Below are 6,396 nucleotides of genomic sequence, written 5' to 3' on the forward strand. Positions count from 1 at the left end.
CACAATCACACCCACACACAAGCACACACACACAACCACACACACACCACACAATCACACACACAGGCACACACACAATTACACAATCACACACAGACACCACACACACACACACACACACAGCACTTGCACAGCACTGCTGTCTCGCTGGGTTTGAGTGGGTTAGCCCATGCAAACCCGAGTGGATTGGAGTAGGTCAGTCTATACAAACCTGGGCTACCCTGGTGCCTGTTCTTTCGGGAACACGAGACTAAGGCAGACGGGGACTGGTGCTGCCCCTGGCTGCAGACAGGAAGAGCAATACATAAACCTTTTGACTGGGGCTCACTTAAGGTTCTCCCCATCCCGCCCCCGTGCACATAGTTTCTACTCCCCACACTAGGTCATTCAAGTCTGGAGTCACCAGAAAAAAGAAGTCACTGTTTGGGGGATGGCAGACGATCAAGAGTTCAGACAGCTGCGATGAACGGTTAGTTGTGGTTTCTCCTCACAGCCTCGCTACCAACTGCACTGCCATCCTATGTTCAAACACTATTAAGTGAGAATGTTTGCTCTGGCGCTAATCCATCTTCTCCCCACAGTTTAAGTATTGATTTAAAAAAAAAAAAAAAGAAGCAGCTTTGGTTTGCAGTGCACATTTAAAACTTAAAAAAAAAAAAGTTATTTCCATAAAAGTTGGCAGAAACCAGGCCACTGGTCATTCCCCCAGTGGCTATAATAAACCCCTGCCCACTGACAATCTAACAGATCTTTTTCTGTTTGCCACTGGGCTGGGTTCAATAAAATTTTTGTGCTTAACATTCCCCTAATAAGGGCTCCTAAGAGCACACGCTTCCTTCCTAGGGCAGCCTTTGTGGGTAACATTCCCAGCAGCTCTCCTGGATCCCAGAGGTGAGTGGGGGCCAGTTAGTGACCATCAGAATGCCTTGAACTCAGAAACACACTCAGGTGCTCAAACTAGTGCTCTGGCTTGGGGACACAGCTCACTAGTGAGTGTTTACCTAGCATGCACAAGGCCCTAGGTCCAATCCTCAAGACCTCAAGACACACACACACACACACACACACCTTGCCTGCCATGCATTCCAACATTCCTTTTACTTGAAGGATGTTGGCTCACACCTTGTCATCCCAGCACTGGAGAGATTAAAAGCAGGAGGATCAGGAGTTCAAGGTCATCTTCAGCTTGAAAGAAAAGGAGAAGGAGAAGGAAAAAGAATCTGTGTGTTGGCTCACCCTTTTAATCCCTGTACTCAGCAGGCAGAGGCATGTGGATCTGCGTGACTTTGGGGCCAGCCTGGACTTTGTAGCAAGTTCTAAACTAGGCAGGCTACCCAGTGAGAACCTGCCTCAAAAGAACAAGAAGTAATCTTGAATCTGGTAGGCTGTTGGTCAACCTTACACGCATGTGTGTACACTAACTTTTCCTTGGCACTTCTCTCTGGAAGTCAAGCCTAAGGCTGGTATGGGGTTCACACCCATCATCCCAGCACTTAGGAGACTGAAACAGGAGGACGACCTTCAGTTCAAGACTAGCCTGGGCTATAAAGCAAGGCTCCAGATCTCAAAACACAAAACCAGATTATATATTGAGTCTAAGTGACAGCCCTTAGGGTATGACACTCAGACTTCTGGAAGTTCCTAGAGTTGAGCAGATGCCCCACTGTGATGGGGTCACTCACAGACAGCCACTGCTCCATGCTCGGGACAGAGAATAAATAAACTATCTCAATGCAGACATGGAAATCCTCATAAACTTACACTGCATGCTTTACAAGAAAACAAATTTGGGGTTGGGGATTTAGCTCAGTGGTAGAGCGCTTGCCTAGCAAGCGCAAGGCCCTGGGTTCGATCCCCAGCTCTGAAAAAAAGAAAAAAAAAACAAGAAAACAAATTTTATTTCCCAAAAGTATACACCATTCTGATGGCGACCTTATGGAATCCAAAGACCTTCAAGGTTCTTCCAAGAATCAGAGGTGGGAAGGCATTGGCTGAAGCCACCGAGTGATTGCATGGCAGATACGAAGGAACAAGTTCACATTTATTTATTTATTTATTTATTTATTTATTTATTTATTTATTTATCTTAGAGAGAAGACCTGGTTTCCATTGAAATAAAATAATTTCAGTGGATCTGGTTGTGCACGCCCATCATCCCAGCATTCAGAATGCTAAGGCAAGAAGACTACAGAGCAACTTCCCAGGCCAGCCAGAGCTACAGAACAGTGTCCTGCCCCAACTAAACCAACAGACTGTAGCACTTCAAACCACAGCATTGTCACCCTCGAAAATACTGTCACCAGAGAACACACTGCTGAACCGGGAAATCAACTTTTAAAGGCCCCAACTCAAACCGTAACCCTGCTATTTGCACCCTAACTCCAAGGACAAGGACCAAGTGGCCACTTTAAGGGCTACAGAGAGTAAGCACCTGTAGATGTCACTACAGCCTTAAGGCAAATTCAACACCACCAGGTTCTCTGGAATTCTTGGGCAGCTTCTAGACCCAGCCTGGCCACGCCCCAGCCCTGCCTCCTTCCTGCTGCGTGACTCATCCCCAGTTCTCCCAATGAAGTTTCTCTGGTAGAACAGTGGGTGGGGCAAGGCAAGGAAGGGGAATTTACGCTTCGAGGCTGCTCTAGTTTGCTTCTGTTGCTGTGATAAAACACTTAGATTGAGAGAAATTTAACAGGAGGAAAAGGTTATTTCAACTTACAGTTTACAGTTTATTGATGCAAGTCAGGGCGGGAACTCAAGCAAACCCCCACCCACCCACCTTCCCAAGACAGGAATCACCGAGGAGTGCTGCTCACAGGCTCAGGCTCAATTAGCTTTTATACAGCTCAGGACCACCAGCCCAGGAAATGGCTCCACCCATAGTGGATTGGACCCAACCACATCAATTAAAATAATCAAGGCAATTCTTCAGGACTGGAAAGAAAAATGGCTCAGCAGTCAAGAGCACTGGCTGCTTTTCCAAGTTCTAGTCCCAGCACCCATGTGGTAATTCAAGTTCCGGGGCATCTTCTGTCTTCCTCAGGTACTAGATATGCACATTGCACACAGACAGACAGACATGGAGGCAAAACACTCATACACATAAAAGTAAATAAATCTTAAAAAAAAAAAAAAGACAGCCTTCCACTTCCAACCTCCGCGCGCGCGTGCGCGTCTTGAGTGTGTATCTATCAAAGAACAGCATCAAGTGTCATTCCTCAGGTCCTATTTTTTGAGACAGGGTCTCTCACTGGCCTGACAGTCATCAAGTAAGCTAGACTGGTCTTCCAGCTCGTTTCCAGCCGGCAGCCATTGCTCAGGTTTTTTCTGAGGGAGGGGAGAGGCAGCTGAGGGTCAGAGGGTGACCTGCAACAGTCCGTTGGAACCACGAGTGTCTGGGGAACTGAACCCAGGTTGTCAGGCTTAGTGTCCGCCACCTCTACCCACTGAGCTATCTTGCCAGCTGTTGGTGTTTCAAGATGGGTTCTGGGGGCTGGAACTCAAGCTCCCAGCAAGGCAAGTGTTTTACCACCTGAGCTACCATTACCCCTGCATGTGTGGGTTTCCTCAATGAATCCCCATAATACGAAGATTTATTGTGTTCAGTCCATAATGGGACATCATCTCCCAAATGTTGTGCCTGCTTCTTCCTACACAGGGTCCCAACTGAACAAGTAGTCACAAGTTAAAGATGTCTTAGGTTTCTGGACCCCCATCCTCCTGGCCCTCTGTGGCCCAAGGCTAGCTCCTCAAGCCTTTCCCCATGTCCTAGAGAGCCCTGGGTTCTGCCCTCAGCTCCCCATGGCGGCCTTTCATCATGCACATCTCTACATCACCTGATGGCTTCACATGTTCCTGACATGCTAGGGACTCAATAGTGGATTTCCCAGTCCCTCACACAACCTCAGAACCCTGAGCATGCTGGCTATGGCAGACCCTCGACTTCTCCTCAGGAGAACTGTCCTCTGTAGAAGTCACTAGCTGTTAAAGGTTGTCAACGAGTGCTTGAAAGAGGCAGTCACAGGGGTCCTTGAGAGCACCCCATAAGAAACCATCTGTGGGGCTAGGGAGATGGTCAGAGGGTCACATATTTGTCTCACAATGATGAGGACCTGAGTTCAAACCCACAGTCACGCTATAACCCCAGCACTCCCTCAGTGAGAAAGAAGGCAAAGGTAGAAGAATCCTGGGCCAGCTAGCCTGGAGTACATAACAGTGAACAAGGTAGCCATTGAGCCCTACACCCAAGGCTGTCCTTTGACCCTTCACATGCTTGCCGTGGTGTACATGTGCCCACACACATCCCTGTTTGGGGAAAAAAAAAAAACATGTATACTGGTACCCCTGCCTCAGGCTCCGCCCTCTGATGATTCCACTGTTTGTAGCCTGGGCCTCTCAGACCAACCTCAGGCCACCAGCTCTGCCCCAGATCCCTTCCCTGCCCACTGTTGCCATTAGTCACTTCCCTGTTCCCTGTGACCAAATGCTGACAAGAAGCAGTTTAGGGGAAGAAGAGTTTATTTCAGGGTTTGGTTCAGGCAGACATCCCACTGGAAAGATGCTGGGGTGGCTGAAGCAGGACGTAGCCCTTGGTCACATTCAGTTACCTCAGGAAGCAGAGAGATGAACACTGGTACCAGCTCACTTTCTCGTTTTATCAGTCCAGAATCCCAGCCCAGGAGAGCGGGCAAGCACAGTTATAGGGTGGGTCTTTCTACCTCAGTTTACCCATAGAAACTCCCTCCCAGGCAAGCCTAGAGCCTTGTCTCCTAGGCCATCTAAATCCTGTTACGTTGACGGTATTAGCCTCTCACCGACGTTGGTAAATGAGGGAGCATCATCTCCCCGGTGTTCAGGCCTACCCTTTGCTACCACCCTCGAGCCTTCTCCTCTTACATTCCACACACACCCCATTATCAGCTCCCGGGTCTGTGCTTTCAAATTCTGCGTGGAATCTGACCACTTCCGGATTCAGCCCTTGCTCCGGGAGACCCTGTAGCAGCCCACTCCCAACACCCTGCGTCCACCCCCACTGCTCAGGTTTCCTGCGGCAGGGCAGTAAGTGACCCCTGTGGAGCTAACACTCCTCTGTGCAACCCAAAGGCTTTTCCACAGATTGTCAGAACCCCGGGCATCTGTCTCCAACCCACATGGCTGCCCAGCCTTCCGTCCTAGGTCCCAGGTCCAAGCTTCTCTACAGGCCTCCCTGCTGTCGATGCCCCCACCGACACGGCACCGAGAATCCCGTGTGTGTGTGTGTGTGTGTGTGTGTGTGTGTGTGTGTGTGTGTGTGTGTGTGTGTGTGTGTGTTCTTTAATCGACCAGCGACACGGCACCGAGAATCCCGTGTGTGTGTGTGTGTGTGTGTGTGTGTGTGTGTGTGTGTGTGTGTGTGTGTGTGTGTGTGTTCTTTAATCGACCAGCGCACGGCACCGAGAATCCCGTGTGTGTGTGTGTGTGTGTGTGTGTGTGTGTGTGTGTGTGTGTGTGTGTTCTTTTATCGACCAGCGCTGCACCGGAGACCTGATGTCCCAAGGCTAATTTCACCTTCTCAGTCAGCCTGACCACACTTCACCCTCATTCCAACCTCTGGTCTTCCCTGCTTCCTTTTTCTCTAGTCAGTGTCCTACACATAGGATGCCTCGGTTCCTACGAAACCATGAGCATCCCTCTTCCTGAAGGTTCTAAGTTGTGAGGGCAGGGCAGTGGTTAACATCAAAGGTCAACATGACAGGATCCAGAATCCCCCAAGTCTCTGGTCTCTAAGCCTGAGAGGGAGATCGATCCTAGGTTATCTTACCTGAGGTGGGGAAGCCCACTGAAAATGCTGGCAGCAGCGCCTGTCCAGGGGTTGGATCCCAGATGGAAAACAGAGGAAGTGAGCCCAGCGCCAGCATTCTACTTCCTGCCTGCAGATGCTCTGGCAGCCTCAACGACCCCCTTTGCCCCACTCCCCACCTCTCGAGGCCATAGTGACCAACTGCCACCCCAACATCTCTCTGCTGTGACCTCCTGCTGCCCACTATCTCCTCCCCTCCGTCCCACCCCCTTGTCATGACCTCCTATCACCCATGACCTCCTGCCCACCCCACTCCCATTACCTCCTCCCATCACCACCCCTACCATAACTTCCTGCTCCCATGACCTCCCTCTGCTGTGACCTCTGGCCACTGTGACCTCCTGCTGCCCACTACCTCTTCCCCTACCCCCTCGCCCTCCACCCATGACCTCCCATCACAGTTACCTCCCATCACAGTTACCTCCCCCCACCTCACCCCCTTGCTGTGACCTCCCACCACCATTGTGATCTCCCACCCATTACCTCTCCCTCTAACCCTCCCCACTTAAACCCCCACCCCTTTTTCTCCCCACCTGTCATGACCTCCCACCACCGTGGCC

General features: G+C 50.4%; 1 long non-coding RNA gene across 1 annotated transcript; it reads right to left on the reverse strand.

The window, feature by feature from the left end:
* Positions 1–4,497: 4,497 nt before the first annotated feature.
* LOC134480241 (uncharacterized) lies at positions 4,498–6,216 on the reverse strand. The gene is made up of 3 exons (XR_015628084.1): positions 6,121–6,216; positions 5,798–5,837; positions 4,498–4,604 (listed from the first exon to the last, which is right to left on the reverse strand). It is a non-coding gene; the product is annotated as an uncharacterized LOC134480241 (long non-coding RNA).
* Positions 6,217–6,396: the final 180 nt, after the last annotated feature.

This window comes from Rattus norvegicus, chromosome 8 (genome assembly GCF_021556685.1).
Source record: "Rattus norvegicus strain SHRSP/BbbUtx chromosome 8, alternate assembly SHRSP_T2T, whole genome shotgun sequence".
NCBI classification, from domain to species: domain Eukaryota; kingdom Metazoa; phylum Chordata; class Mammalia; order Rodentia; family Muridae; genus Rattus; species Rattus norvegicus.